Source organism: Rana temporaria, chromosome 3 (assembly GCF_905171775.1).
Source record: "Rana temporaria chromosome 3, aRanTem1.1, whole genome shotgun sequence".
In the NCBI taxonomy this organism is placed as follows: Eukaryota; Metazoa; Chordata; class Amphibia; order Anura; family Ranidae; genus Rana; species Rana temporaria.
Window position 1 is genome coordinate 283,788,606 of NC_053491.1, and position 15,571 is coordinate 283,804,176.

General features: G+C 49.1%; 1 protein-coding gene across 1 annotated transcript in view; it reads right to left on the reverse strand.

Annotated features, from left to right (window-relative positions):
- The window catches only part of SLC23A1 (solute carrier family 23 member 1), a 408,950-nt gene that overhangs the window by 92,516 nt on the left and 300,863 nt on the right, over positions 1–15,571 (reverse strand). The gene's annotated exons all lie outside the window — the stretch shown is intronic.

A 15,571-nucleotide genomic window follows, 5' to 3' on the forward strand; every position in this document is an offset into this window, starting at 1 on the left:
TCATACACCCCATTGGTGAGTTGGCAAACACCAACAGCACTAAACCCCTGGATGAAAGGTTCATTCCTGGGGTATCACAAGAGACTCCAAGAATTAGGGCCCATGCAAGTCTCCTAGATGCACTTGCAAATCCATTATGGCTGCCCTCTAACTCAGGATCAGCAAGTATCCCCCCTTTCACCGCACATCTACAGTAGATGCTCAGGCCAACACTGATTTTTTTTTAACAATTGTTTTTTTTTTATCAAAGTGGTTGTAAAGGCTAATGGTTTGTTACCTCCATGCATTCTATGCACAAAGGTGAAATTTTGTTTCCCAGCCCCTCATAAACTTACCTGCGTCCCATCCCAATCCAGCGATGTGCACAAAAGCCTCGGCTGGGTCCTGGGTCTCTCCCTCCTCATTGACTGAGGCAGCAGCGGTAGCCATTGGCTCCCTCTACTGTTAATCACAGCCAGTGAGCCATTGAGGAGAGAGCGGGGGAGGGGCCAAGTAGCACTGTGTATAAATAGACATATGGAACAGCGGCTCGGGAGCAAACCTGCTCGGGTGCCCCCAGAGCAAGCTTCTTGTTGTGGGGCACTAGGCAGAGGGGGAGGGAGCAAAGGAGGATTGGGGCTGGTCTGTGCAAAACCCGTACACAGAGCAGGTAAGTATAACATGTTTGGTATTTAAAAATAAGAAGCTTGTGGTATCACTTAAAATTTTCACTGACAATTTTTTTTAGTTAATTGTGGACTAAACCAATCATTTTGCCCAGCAATATATCACAAAAAAAAATCTTCTGATACCTGTCCATTTGAATAGAGATGTCTAACAGTGGAGGAGTTCAAATTATTTAGTACAATTATTTGGTCCACCAACCCATTATTCACATACCCATTTATTCTGTTGTTATGTCAAGGTTCCACTCGTCCCTACTTCAAAGTAGTGTTCCAAATAGATGTTCCACCCTGTAGTTTGAGCAGGGAGCTCCCCACAAATTTACTTGCCAGGAGCAGTTGTCCTGGTTGATTGGTAGAGATCTATTGATTTCTCCCAAGTTTGGTCTTGTTGCACTTTTCTCTTCTAGCATTTTGTGGTAGAGTACTAGATATGAGAAGGACAACCCAAGGTCAGGTTATGGGTATATGGGGTATCTCAGCCAATGGACAGGGGTTTTCTTGAATCCCTTGGCCTGCTGGGAACACCAATATATTTGGGTGGATTCAGGTGATCTGCGTTCTCTGCCACCTGGATGGCTATCTGGGTGGATGTGTGTCGTGCGCTCGGGCTGCTAGGACCTATCCCTGGGGCATCTGGCTGCTAGGCTGTGTGAGGGCACAGGGAGAGCAGCGCAGGGTTGGGATTGCAGCTTGCAGCCCAACCAGAATTGACAGTGGTCGAAACCTGTCGGTGGTTGGAGGTAGAAGGGAAGCTGTCACCGCAAAGGGACCAATCACCTTTACCAGGGACCATTGTGAGTAACTGAAGCAAGTACCGGAACCACATTCTCACCAATAGGGCATGGTAGAGAATTGGGAAACTTCTGGCGATGATCAACTCAGGGACCCAACCCGTTGAGGAGACTCTTGCAGAGCAGCTTTGTGAGGCAGCAGTGAAGCTTAAAAAGTATCTGGCACGCCAAGCTAGGGGATACCACCGCAAACCTTGGAGGAGCTTAAGGGATTCAGAGTCAGTGAATCAGAGGGTCTAGTGAGAGACCGGGAGCTCAGTGTTGAAGAACTACAAGTGGCTCCTGGTTCGTCCTGGTTCCTTGGCAGGCAGCTCCAGATCATAGAATATATAAGAAAAAAACACGGATGGTGCAAGTAATGTTTTAACAATATATATTTAAATAAAAAGAGAGATCCCTTGCCGGGTACTCACATACTGCAGGTGCGAAAGTGCACAACTCTATAACGGGCTCCAAGCGATATTTACAGGTCAGTATATGGTAAACAGTATAGTGGAGCTGAGAGGACTGTTACGTTTGAACTGTTAAAAACTGTTACCATAGGAGACAGCATTCCTGCATGTGCAGATGTGGTGCCTTGCTGGGGCCTTTTCCTGCACGGCTGTCTTTCTATTGAAGTCTCAGAGTCTGCCAATTGCATCTACAACTACTTGAGGGTTTCCTGGCCCTAACTAGGGATGAGCTTCGAGTTCGAGTCGAACATGAGTTTGACTCAAACATCGGCTGTTCGATCGTTCAACGAAGATCGATGAAATGATAGTGCACACACCACTATACGAAGAAAGGGGGATATGTGTCCAGTAAGTGATGTAGATATGTGCAAACAAATAGTATAAGTAAATATATATAAATAATCATTCAAAAAAATATAAATTGCATAAAAAAAAAATCACATAAAAAAATATTGCATAAAAAAAAATCGCATCACACTAAGGTGCATAAGTGCATAAACATGCATAATAAATAATAGTGGTAAACAGTCCAATCCTTAAAAATGACACACAAGTCCATATAAAAGTATTCTAAGGCGTTTCAGTGTGGATAAAAAATGAATAAAAAATTCTACAGTGCTTTAGTGCATGTAATCTGTAGCAGCAATCCAAGGGTGACATATAATACAGTTCATACAACAACACACAGCTCAGTGAGTGATCCAAAAGTCATGCCAAGGTGTAGTCACACAGGTGCTCCCCTATGGTAATGGACGCTCACCTTAGAGCGTGCGACCTTGCAACTAAGCTTGGTCTGTGCACGCTTATGAACCACACTGTGTTCTAATGGATAATCCTGGGTTCTTGGTTCCTTGGCAGGCAGCTCCAGATCATAGAATATATAAGAAAAAAACACGGATGGTGCAAGTAATGTTTTAACAATATATATTTAAATAAAAAGAGAGATCCCTTGCCGGGTACTCACATACTGCAGGTGCGAAAGTGCACAACTCTATAACGGGCTCCAAGTGATATTTACAGGTCAGTATGTGGTAAACAGTCCTCTTAGCCTCACACAGACTCTCCTGGCGTCCTGTCCCCTCCCCTACGCGTGACGATACAGGGGGTGTCGTATCTTCTTCAGGGCAAAATTTCCCCTTGAAGAAGATACAACACCCCCTGTATCATCATGTGTAGGGGAGGGGACAGGACCGCAGGAAAATCTGTGTCGTTCCGCCACCATGCCTCCAAAATGCTACTAGTGGTGATTCTGCCACACCTCTTTCCTCCACCCCCTCCTCTTCTTCTTCCTCCATGGCCTCTTCTTCTGCTGATTTGTCCTCAAGACCAGGGGTGCTCTTGTAGGCGTTCAAGGGGCTACACAAGCATGCAGGCAAAGAGATGCCGTGGGGTGCTTGAGCTGGTGTGCTTGGGGGACAGGAGCCACACTGGGGCAGAGGTTCTGTCAGCTCTGCAGGGGCAGGCTCAGAGGTGGTTGATGCCATGCCAGCTTCAGCCAGGAATGGTGGTTTGCGACAATGGCACCAACCTCCTCTCCGCCCCCTGCGACAGGGACACCTGACCCATGTGCCCTGTTTGGCTCACGTCCTTAACTTGGTGGTGCAGCGGTTCTGGGGCAGCTTACAGGATCCCCTGAGGCAGGCCAGAAAAGTCTGTGTGCATTTACACCAGTCATATAATGCCAGTGTTCGGCTGGCTGACCTCCAAAAGGAATTTAACCTGCTCAAGAACCTAATCTGTGACATGCCCACCAGATGGAACTCAATGTTGGCCATGCTGCAGTGGCTGCAAACGCAGCAGAGGGCCATCAATGAGTACCTGTGCCACTATGGCACCAGGACAAGGTCAGGGGAGCTTGTTTTTTTTCCGTCACGCTAGAGGGTCATGATCAGGGATGCATGCACTGTCCTGTCACATTTGAGGAGGCCACGAGGATGATGAGCAGTGACAGTGCATGTATCAGTGACACTGTCCCCCTCCTGTCCACCTGTTAGGACACACTCTGCGTGGCAAAATGGACAGGGCACTTTAGGCAGAACAGAGGAAGGAAGAGGAGGACTTCCTTACCTCTCAAGGCCCCCTATATTCAGACATTGTTCCTGCAGGCCCACCGATCACACAGGAAGAAGACAAGGAGGAGGAGAAGGATTGTGTCAGAATGGAGGTGGAGCCTAGCACTCAGCATCAGCAGCAGTCTTCAAGGAATCATTTACAGTTCCCAGAAACCCATGGACTTGGCTGGATGGAGGTGGCTGCGGATCATGTCGTCCTTAGTGGCCCAGAGGACTCCGGACCGAATGCAATCAGCAAACCTATGCTGCATGGCCTCCCTGATCCTGCAAAGCCTGCGAAAGGATCCTCAGATTTGTTGTATTAAGGCAGTGTTTCTCAATTCCAGTCCTCAGGCCCCCCCAACAGGTCAGGTTTTCAGGATTTCCATTATTTTGCACAGGTGATTTGATCAGTTTCACTGCCTTAGTAATCACCACAGCCTTTTCATCTGAGGGAAATCCTGAAAACCTGACCTGTTGGGGGGGCCTGAGGACTGGAATTGAGAAACACTGTATTAAGGAGAGGGATCATTACTGGCTAGCAACACTCCTTGATCCATGTTACATGGGTAAGGTTAAGGACCTACTTCCGGGTGCGCGTAACTGGAAATTCCGGCGCCAAGTTACCCCTCATAAAGCAGGGGTAACTTTGCACCAGACTTGCACAGGTCAGCTGGTGAGCAGCTAAAGCAGCACCGCTACAGACGACCTGAGCAACCACACTTGCTGGACAACACATCTGTGTGCCAACATGCCAGGGGCAGCTGTGGTCATAGCACTACTGCGTCGACGGGCACGTAGGAGGGTACGGGAGAGGATATTCCGCACGCGCATTGACGTCTTTGCCATGGGGGAATCGGAAGTGTATCGCACCTACAGATTCAGCCGTGAAGCCATCATGGAAATCACCAGAACCCTGCAGGATGACATCACCAGCAAGACACACCGCACACATGCAGTGCAGCCACTGGTCAAGGTCATAGAAACACTGCATTTCCTGGCCACTAGATCTTTTCAAAGAACAGGTGGATTGTCGGCTGGGATGTCACAATCCACCATGAGCAGATGTGTGCACCAGGTTGTCCCCGCAATCCTGAGACCCATGTCCCACCACTTCATCAAACCCACCCAGGAGGTCCAGCGGATGAAGACAATGACAGATTTCTACCAGATTGCCAGATTCCCACGCACTGTGGGGGCCCTTGATTGCACCCATGTGGCACTACAGCCCCCCCCGTGACACAGAGCACATATACTGCAATAGGAAGCATTGGCACTCAATCAATGTACAGGTGATAGTCGATGCCCAAGGCCTCATATGGCACGTCCGTGCCAAACACCCAGGATCCTGCCATGACAGCTTCATCTACCGTCAAAGCAACATCCCAACAGAATTTGAACAGAACGTGTATGGGGACAGCTGGCTGGTTGGTGAGTGACATGGGTGTCAGGTATGACTGTCCCCCCCCATGATGCAGACATCACGAGGGGCACATGCATGACTAACATCCTCCTGTCTTTTCCCTTCCAGGTGACGCCGCATATGCACTTGGACCCCATCTTATGACCCCATTCCGGAACCCCCAAACCCCAGGAGAGAGAAGATACAATGAAGCACACGCACGTACCCGTGGAGTGGTCACGTTTCCGATGCCTGGATAAGTCTGGGGGTACCCTGTTGTATGCCCCCAATTTTGTGTGCCAGATCATCGGGGCATGTTGCATTCTGCACAACTTTGCCGTGAGAAGGGGCCTGGAGATTGACCTACGTGATGACTTGACCCCCCAACCACATAATCCCCCCCTGCCAGAGGCTACCCCATCTGCTGAGGGAAGAGCAGTCAGGAGACGCCTCGTGGAACGCTTCTTTTCACGTTAAACACACACATTAATCATGTCACAATGAGAATGCACGCATGCACACCACTGTGGTCCCTAGCACATACACCCCACATCCACATTGAATTGGATTAGACCGAAGTACCCCCCATGGTACTAGGGAGCAGCAACGCCGCGCCAAGGCTCCAATTATGTTGCTGTACATTCATACACCTTTCGTACGGGTCGTGGGGATCACTTCTCACCAATTATTGGCCATCCGCCCACCTGGGGAATCTTCAGCAGCCATAATTGCCCCAGCACACAATAGCAAACGACCTAGCAGGAAGAAAATATGCTTGGGTACATTTGCACCTGTAGGGCGGGAGTCTGGGCTGATTTATGGCCTGGGCATAGGCAGTGGGCCGGCGTAGCTCAGGAGTCATGCCGGGGCCCAGTTCTGAGCATGTGCAGATTGGGGCATTTACCCCATGGAGGTTACTGCGCATGCGCGGTGTAAGATGCGCTGCGGCGTGACCCCTGCGCCACGGTCGGCGCTTCATTTGCATAGGGTGACTCCCATTTGGATTTAGTCCGCCTTACGCCGCCTTACGCCATCTAAAATCCGCCCCACTGGGGCATCTAGCACAGGAAACTTTTCATGAATTAACTAGCTGCCTCTCCGCGCTGGTCCGGCGTAGTGTAAAAACGATGCGCTACGCCGGTCCAAAGGTGCGCCATTGTACATGAATCTGCCCCACAGTCTCTGTCTTGTTTGCACCGCCTATATACTGCTGTTCAGAGTATATAGGGCCTGGGGGCCCCACGCCTTTCCTTTTTTTAATTTGGGTGTGGGGTTCCCCTTAATATCCATAAAAGACCCAAAGGGGCTGGTAATGGCCTGGGGGGGACCCATGCCATTTTTCTCAATGATTTCCATCCATATTGCCGGGACCAGACATTATATTTAAGCCGCAAGCAGTTTAAAATGACCTTTTACCTATAGAAATGTAATTTTGTGCAGGGACAGTTCTAAACACGGAAAACAAGTGCCACTTCACAGGCATACTATAGACACCCAACAGGTACGATATTTAAAGGAATATTTCACCTTTTTTTTCACTTAAAAGCATCATTAAAATCACTGCTCCCGAAAAAACAACCGTTTTTAAAACTTATTTTTGCTTTGATACATGTTCCCTGGGGCAGGACCCGGGTCCCCAAACCCTCTTTAGGATATTAGCCTTTAAAATTAGCACTTTTTATTTCGAACGTTCGAGTCCCATAGACTTTAACGGGGTTCTAAATGGCCATATTCTCAGTAGAGTTACGACGGAGTATCTCAGGAAACTCCGTCGTATCTCTCTTTTTTGACCCGCGTATCTATTGCGAGTGATTCCTAGAATCATTTTCGCATTGATACGCTGAAGATCCGACATGTGTAAGTCACTTACACTGTCGGATCTTAAATGTAATTCGCCGCCGGCCGCTAGGTGGCGTTTACGTTCAGGTCTCATTTGTCTATGCAAATGAGCCTGATACGCCGATTCACGAACGAAATTGCGTCGCGTAACCGTCGCTTACATCGTTTGCGTAAGCGTAAGGTTACCCCTGCTATATGAGGGGTAACCTTACGCCAGTCCCACGTATGCCATGTTAAGTATGGCGTCGGGTCCGCGTCGTCTTTTCCCGTCGGGTACGTCGTTTTCCTAAGTCATTCTTGAATACGACTTTATGTCAATGACGCACACGTCGGCGTCATTGACGTTTTCCGCCGAGAACTGGAGCATGCGCACTGGGCTATTTTTAGCCCGGCGCATGCGCAGTTCGATTGAAACGGGGGCGCGCTTAATTTAAATATAAGCCGCCCCCTTTGAAATACGCGGGGATACGCCGGGCCTTTTACACTACGCCTCCGCAAACTACGAAGCAAGTGCTTGAGGAATACGGCACTTTCTCCAGTAAGTTGCGGCGGCGTAGTGTAAATAGCTTACGCGATGCTGCCGCAGAGGGTACGAGAATATGGCCCAGAGTTTGTGCAAACTTTCGGTCCGTTCGAAGGTTCTGATGCAAACCGAACCGGTGGGTCTTTGGCTAATCTCTAGTCCCGAACTTTGTCCCACCAGGCGTTTGCAAATTGCAGCAGTCTTCCCTTCACTTGGCCGAGTGGGGGCGTCCCTTCATAGGGAAGTCTTGGGGTTCTGCTTAGATTTTGAACCCCAAGTTCTTTTCTGCCCTTGGGCTTGGCTCTGGGCCTTTCTCCTAGTATTAGACTGGGGAGGCCATCGCCACTGCCTGGAGAATGAGGTTTCAGGGGCTGGGCAAAGAGAGCGCTTAAATGAAGGACGTTTACTCTTCTTTTTTACCGGTAATCTTTTGGATGTATTTATCCAGGTCATGTCCAAACAGGCGTCCTCCCTCAAAGGGGAACACCGCCAAGTATCTTTTGCAAGATACCTCAGCCTCCCAATGTTAAAAGGGACCTGCGCATGTGTATCTGCAGGAGATTCATGCGGGATGCTTGCTGAACAGAGTCCATAATCGCAAAACACAAGGCCTTAGAAAGGTCTTCATAAACCTCAATCTCCTCAGTGGGGAGGAGGTTAATCATCTGCTTCATTTGTTCCTTGAGGAACTGACATACCAATTGCTGCAACTGCAGGTTGTACTACAGCACCAGCCATAGAGGAGGAGGCTTTCAATAGGGATTCCAGCTTTTTATCAGTTGGATCCTTAAAGCCCTGAGCATTGTTTATAGGACAGACAGGGGCTGACTGACAACTCATGGGGCCACCGGACAATTGGAGATTATGGGGCCCCAGGGCAATAGGAGAATATTGGGCCCCCAGGCAATAGAAGATTGTGGGGCCCCCGGGCAATTGGTGATTGTGGGGCCCCCGGGCAATAGGTGATTGTGGGGCCCCCAGGCAATAGGTGATTGTGGGGCCCCCAGGCAATAGGTGATTGTGGGGCCCCCGGGCAATAGGTGATTGTGGGGCCCCCGGGCAATAGGTGATTGTGGGGCTCCCGGGCAATAGGTGATTGTGGGGCCCCCGGGCAATAGGTGATTGTGGGGCCCCCGGGCAATAGGTGATTGTGGGGCCCCCGGGCAATAGGAGATTGTGGGGCCCCCGGGCAATAGGAGATTGTGGGGCCCCCAGGCAATAGATTATGGGGCCACACAGTATACACACACAGACACACAGTATACATACACACAGAATAGATACTGGAGGGGCGGGGCAGCTATAATCTTGGGATTTTTTTTAAAACTGATATTTACATACTGTCCCTGGTTTTACTGAGGCTGGCAACCCTGATGGGGCCCCGTAGTGGCATGGGGCCCTCAGGCAGTGCCCGAATGGTCAGTCCGTCCCTGAGGACAGATCAGGCTTTTGTTTGCACAAGAAATAGCTGCATCTATAGCAGGTACCCCCCATTTCTTAATGAAACCTTCCGCCACAGGATAAAGGAGGGAAAACTGCTTAGAAGGAGAAAACTGTTTATCTGGGTGAACCCAGTCATTATACATCAGTTTATCCAGCAAGGGATGAACTGGAAAGGAGAATGCAGCCTGTGGGGATTTCCGAGATCCCAAAGAGAACACAGAGGACACAGAAGCTTCAACAGGAGGCAATTTGTAAGTGGCACGCACAATCTCTGCATAATATTGCACCTGCATCTTTAGCGACTGAGAGGTAGTAGGAATCCTCTAAGTCCTCAGACTGCAACTGATCCTCATCTCCAGAGAGGTATTTTTCACCCTCAAAATGCTCATCTAATGAGAGAGCCAGAGCAGATGAAGGGGATTTACCCCGTTTTCTGCTATCTTTCAAGGAGGTTGCGATTATAGTAGCAAACCCGTCTAAGCCATCCAAAGCAACAGTTAAGCATCCAGTGATGTATACAGGAGCTGCCATAGGAGAAGCTGCAAAACCAGACAGGGGCACATGATCATCCTGTGAGGCTGCTAACAGGCTGACAGAGGGGGATGGTAAACTGCAGGCAAGCTCAGATTCCTTAGCCATAAGCGGGGAACTTCTGATGCCTCTTTACTAGCCCTTGTACCTCTTCTCGGTTTGCCTGGTTCAAATCCACAGGGATGCTTACAGCCCACAGCTCTGTGTCCATGCCGCTTACAGAAGGCTTTTGGCGTGCTGGGCTTTAAATCAGCCTCTTGGCGCCTGCACACAGGTGCGCCGTGTTGCGCATGGGCACGAGCAACCATGGCCCTTCCCCTCTCCATCTGCCCAATAGACAGCATTAAGCGTGCTCCCGGTATGCGCCACTGTCGTGGCAGCGCCCAGGGTGAAAAGGAGAAGGGGGAAGAGATTACTGGGGGCATCATTGGGGGACACCTGTATGCGCTTTGTGGCAGAGCCTGCAGTGTAGGAGGTGAGTGGCGTTTTTATTTGACCGACTTCACTGAGCTTGTTCCTGGAAGGCTATGTAAGAATACACCAGGCATGCACTTACTCCCTCCAGTGGTGAAAACCAGGAAAGACATCCTACTCACAGAAAATAAATATAAAATAAATGATCCTCTTCTTACCTTATCCACGCTGCAGGAAAAGCTACTAATAAGTAGTTCCAGCTTTCACCCATCACGATGGGCAAGTTGTGCCAACCTTCAGGTTTATCAAGAGTTCCATTAGAGAAACCTCATACCTGGACCTGTAGAAGACTCTGCCAGAAGCAGATGAAGGGGATTTACCCCGTTTTCTGCTATCTTTCAAGGAGGTTGCGATTATAGTAGCAAACCCGTCTAAGCCATCCAAAGCAACAGTTAAGCATCCAGTGATGTATACAGGAGCTGCCATAGGAGAAGCTGCAAAACCAGACAGGGGCACATGATCATCCTGTGAGGCTGCTAACAGGCTGACAGAGGGGGATGGTAAACTGCAGGCAAGCTCAGATTCCTTAGCCATAAGCGGGGAACTTCTGATGCCTCTTTACTAGCCCTTGTACCTCTTCTCGGGGACATAGTCCTTACTGTAAAGCAAAGGTACTATCCACAAAAAAATGCAATCACTGTTGTGTTATAGTCTTACAATAAACATATATTAGCTCACTGCACAAACTGATGCCGAGTAGGAGTCTTAGGTTTGCCTGGTTCAAATCCACAGGGATGCTTACAGCCCACAGCTCTGTGTCCATGCCACTTACAGAAGGCTTTTGGCGTGCTGGGCTTTAAATCAGCCTCTTGGCGCCTGCACACAGGTGCGCCGTGTTGCGCATGGGCACGAGCAACCACGGCCCTTCCCCTCTCCATCTGCCCAATAGACAGCATTAAGCGTGCTCCCAGTATGCGCCACTGTCGTGGCAGCCCCCAGGGTGAAAAGGAGAAGAGATTACTGGGGGCATCATTGGGGGACACCTGTATGCGCTTTGTGGCAGAGCCTGCAGTGTAGGAGGTGAGTGGCGTTTTTATTTGACCGACTTCACTGAGCTTGTTTCTGGATGGCTATGTAAGAATACACCAGGTATGCACTTACTCCCTCCAGTGGTGAAAACCAGGAAAGACATCCTACTCACAGAAAATAAATATAAAATAAATGATCCTCTTCTTACCTTATCCACGCTGCAGGAAAAGCTACTAATAAGTAGTTCCAGCTTTCACCCATCACGGTGGGCAAGTTGTGCCAACCTTCAGGTTTATCAAGAGTTCCATTAGAGAAACCTCATACCTGGACCTGTAGAAGACTCTGCCAGAAACTTTTCGTGCCACAGTTGCATTAGTACACCAAAGTCTGGATCCCAGAGCCCAGACCTCCGCAGAGGACATTACAGGCAAACCTTGTTTCTTCATTACACGAGGCCCGGGTATCACCCATCTTAGGCTTTTGATATCGGCCCGAGGGATGGATCCGGTTATAGCTCCTAGTCCTCCGCAGACAGACCATCAAAAGAGCACTTTTTTCTTAGCACATGTTGAACGTGACCAACCACCTTAAACACTGGCGAAAAAACTGAGGCACTCTCCATTTGAGAGGGGTTATATAGGGGAGGAACTCAATTCTAATTGGGTTAACCAGTGTCCAATCACCTGTGGTGACTACATAACCCATTAAGTAATTAAGGCTCTAAGTCCCGTGATGTATGATCAAGAAAAGTAATGTTAACAATAGAGCCATCATTCTGCATTATCAAAATCAACATATAATACTGCCACATAGTAACTTGACAGCATAAGAGGAGTACAGTAAGTATAGCTATTAGAGCACACCCGCCCATACCATGGAACCCCTCTCAGTCGCCCACCTCCAAAATCCCATAGAGGAAGGGGGCTCACAAGGTGATCCACAGTCAGGCAATCTATCCTCCAACGTATTAACATAAAAATAAAATAACATAACCGTCCTCCGCATCCTATTTACCAACATGTAAAAAACATGCATATAGTGAAAAAACATAAGCACCACCAAACATATAACCTTCCCATCTCCAGAGAACAAGAAATAATATTCCCCCTAAATAAAGAACTAGCAGCATTTCAATCATTCAGATAGTTCTGTTCAATTGATTCTCCCCGGTAACTATGAGCCACTGCCTATAGCTTCACATCTAGGGCTACAAAACAAGTGTCTTAGTATGTAAGGCATGGACCAGCGTCAAGATCCTCCCGGATACCCAAGGGTTGCAGGGACTACTAAGTAGGGATAAACACCCCCCGGTTCGGTTCGCAGCAGAACATGCGAACAGGCAAAACATTTGTTCGAACATGCGAACACCGTTAAAGTCTATGGGACATGAACATGAAAAATCAAAAGCGCACATTTTAAAAGTTAATATGCAAGTTATTGTCAGAAAAAGTGTTTGGAGGACCAGCTATTGCCCCAGGTGACATGTATCAATGCAAAAATAAATGTTTTCAAAATGGCCGTTTTTTCAGGAGCAGTGATTTTAATAATGCTTAAAGTGAAACAATAAAAGTGAAATATTCATTTAAATTTCATAACTCTGGGTAGTCTATAGTATGCCTGTAAAGTAGCGCATGCTTCCCGTGTTTATAACAGTCTCTGCACAAAATGACATTTCTAAAAGGAAAAAAAGTAATTTAAAACTACTCGCAGCTATAATGAATTGTCGGGTCCCGGCAATACAGATCGAAGTCATTGAAAGTCATTGAAAAAAATGCATGGGGGTCCCCTTAAATTCCATTACCAGGCCCTTCAGGTCTGGTATGGATATTAAGGAGAACCCTACGCCAAATAAAAAAAAATGGCATGGGGTTCCCCCCAAAAATCCATACCCGACCTTCAGGTCTGGTATGGATTTTAAGGGGAACCCCGCACTATTATTAAAAAAATCCATACCAGACCCTTATCCGAGCACACAACCTGGCAGGCCGCAGGAAAAGAGGGGAAGACGAGACAGTGACCCCCCTCCTGAACCGTACCAGGCCACATGCCATCCACATGGGGAGGATGTCCCCATGTTGATGGGGACAAGGGCCTCATCCCCACAACCTGTCAGGTCACCCGTAGCCAGGTGACAAGTGCACCCCGTAGGGGTCAGGGATGCACCACAGGGTGGTGAATCCTATGGCCGACTGCTGCTAGCAGAGACGAACCGCGAACCTAAGATCACCCAGGGCGCGGAGTCTAAGACCCAGTTTTGTATTCACCAGAGCCCTTGATGGTAGGGATGGTCTTGGCCGCAACTGGGTCCAGGTCGCATCCCCGAGATTCCTCAAGTCACACTCCGCAGGGAGAAGGGGGAAGCAGCCAGTAGGACAAGCAGTGGTGATGGACAGGCCGAGGTCAGGGCAACAGGCAGACAAGGATAACCGTGGAACATGCAAATAGTCAGGGGCACAGGCAGACAAGGAAGTCGGGGACAAGCCAAAACGGTACACGGAAGATGATCGTAGCACTCTGCAAACAGGAACTAGCGATTACACTGCAGACAGGAACTAAGCATAGGAACACTGTTGAACAGCACTGCAGACCTGTAGAGCAAAGGTTAATATAGGCTTCCTGGGATGGACTAGGGTGGAGCCATACAGGAAGAGGAAGTGATAAGAAGGGAGACCAGAACAGGATCTGCCTCTAATGAACACATGGAGATCAGGTAGGCAGACAGACTTGATGCATATTCATGACAGTACCCTCCCTCTTAAGGCCCCTCCCCAGCCTGGAGCCAGGGCTAAAGGGGAATCCCAGAAGAAACCTCCTCGACAAATGGGGCGCAAAGATCTCAGATGCAGAAATCCAAGACGCCTCCTCAGGACCAAATCCTCTCCAAAGCACAAGGTACTGAAGAACGCCTCTGCGGAGACGAGAATCCAGAACTTGAGTATCCTCATTGACCAGAACCGAAGTAGGGACAGGAGGAGAGGATTTATTGAGGACCAAAGGCCTTTTAGGAATAAGTAAGGGCATGAGAGGGTCAACAGGAATCCGAGGAGGATCAAGCAGACCCTTAAAGATGAACTGGGGATTAAGCACAGGACCATCAGACTGGGCAGAGGTCAGAGGAACCCTGAAGTCAGGTTGGTTAGAAGGTGACAGGGCACAGGAGTCAAGCTGGATAGTAGGGAAACCAGCAGAATGCAGAGAGCCCTGAAAACAAGGTAGGAAACCCCATTTGGTCGAATGAGGCAATCTATCCAAAGGATGGATTGAGCCCCTTAGACAGGTTGCAGGAGGACCTGAACAAGAAAAGGTAGGAGGCTCACTGGGCATGGGCTGACCTGGCATAGCTGATGCAGAGGCCGATCGAATAGCATAGTCAGGTGTAGTGATTACCCGAATCGCATCATAAGGCGTAGTGACTGCAGAACTCGCAGAGAAGTTAGCCTGGCTGTGCGTTTTAGGGACAGTCAACGGTAAACTGGAGTGAATGATCGGCTCAGGTTCACAGACGGGCTCCTCATCCAGAGTGCTACATTGGCTAGAAAGTGCATCAGCCTGACTATTGCAGGGCACATTCCGGACACCACTACATGTGGTAGGACGAGCAAAAGATTCTGGAATGGTGGCAACAGGAAGTTTCTCTTTTGGGGCAACCTTGGGTAGGCAAGACGTGGAACAGGAGGGACCCCAAGCCAGGATCTGTCCGGCAGTCCAGTCAATGTGAGGAGAATGGAGTCTTAACCAAGGAAGACCCAAAACGATAGGAGCTGAGGTTTTAGGTAGAACAAGGAAGGATATCCACTCCTGGTGAAGTGTGCCTACTGACATCTTAACAGGGACTGTCTGGAAGCGAATAGGACCCCCCGGGAGAACAGTGCCATCAATCGCCGAGACCACCAATGGTGTGGTGAGGGGCAAAAGGGTAAGTCTCATGGACGATGCGATTTCCCAGTCTATGAAATTGCCAGCGGCTCCGGAATCCAGATATGCCGAGACCGAATGAGAAGAAGCACCAAAATGAAGGGACACAGGAAGAAAAAGACGAGAAGGTGAAGGAGATATTTCTGGATCCAATACTCCACCTTCCAGATGTATTGAACCCGAGCGTTTCTCGGGGCGAAGAGGGCAAGTGTCACGAAAATGACTTTTGCCCCCACAGTATAGACACAGGCCTAGAGTTCTACGCCTGGCACGTTCCTCAGGGGATAGCCTGGTCCGACCCAGCTGCATGGGTTCCTCAGTTGGCAAGGGATGCTCCACGGGTCGAAGAGAGGGGAGCTCAGGCTGACTAAGGGCCAAGGGATGTTGGCGTCGCTTTTCTAGGGTCCTTTCCTGAAAGCGAATATCGATCTGATTACACAAGGAGATCACTCCGTCCAGATCAGTGGGGATGGTTCTTCCTGCTAGTTCATCCTTCACTCTATCAGATAGGCCATG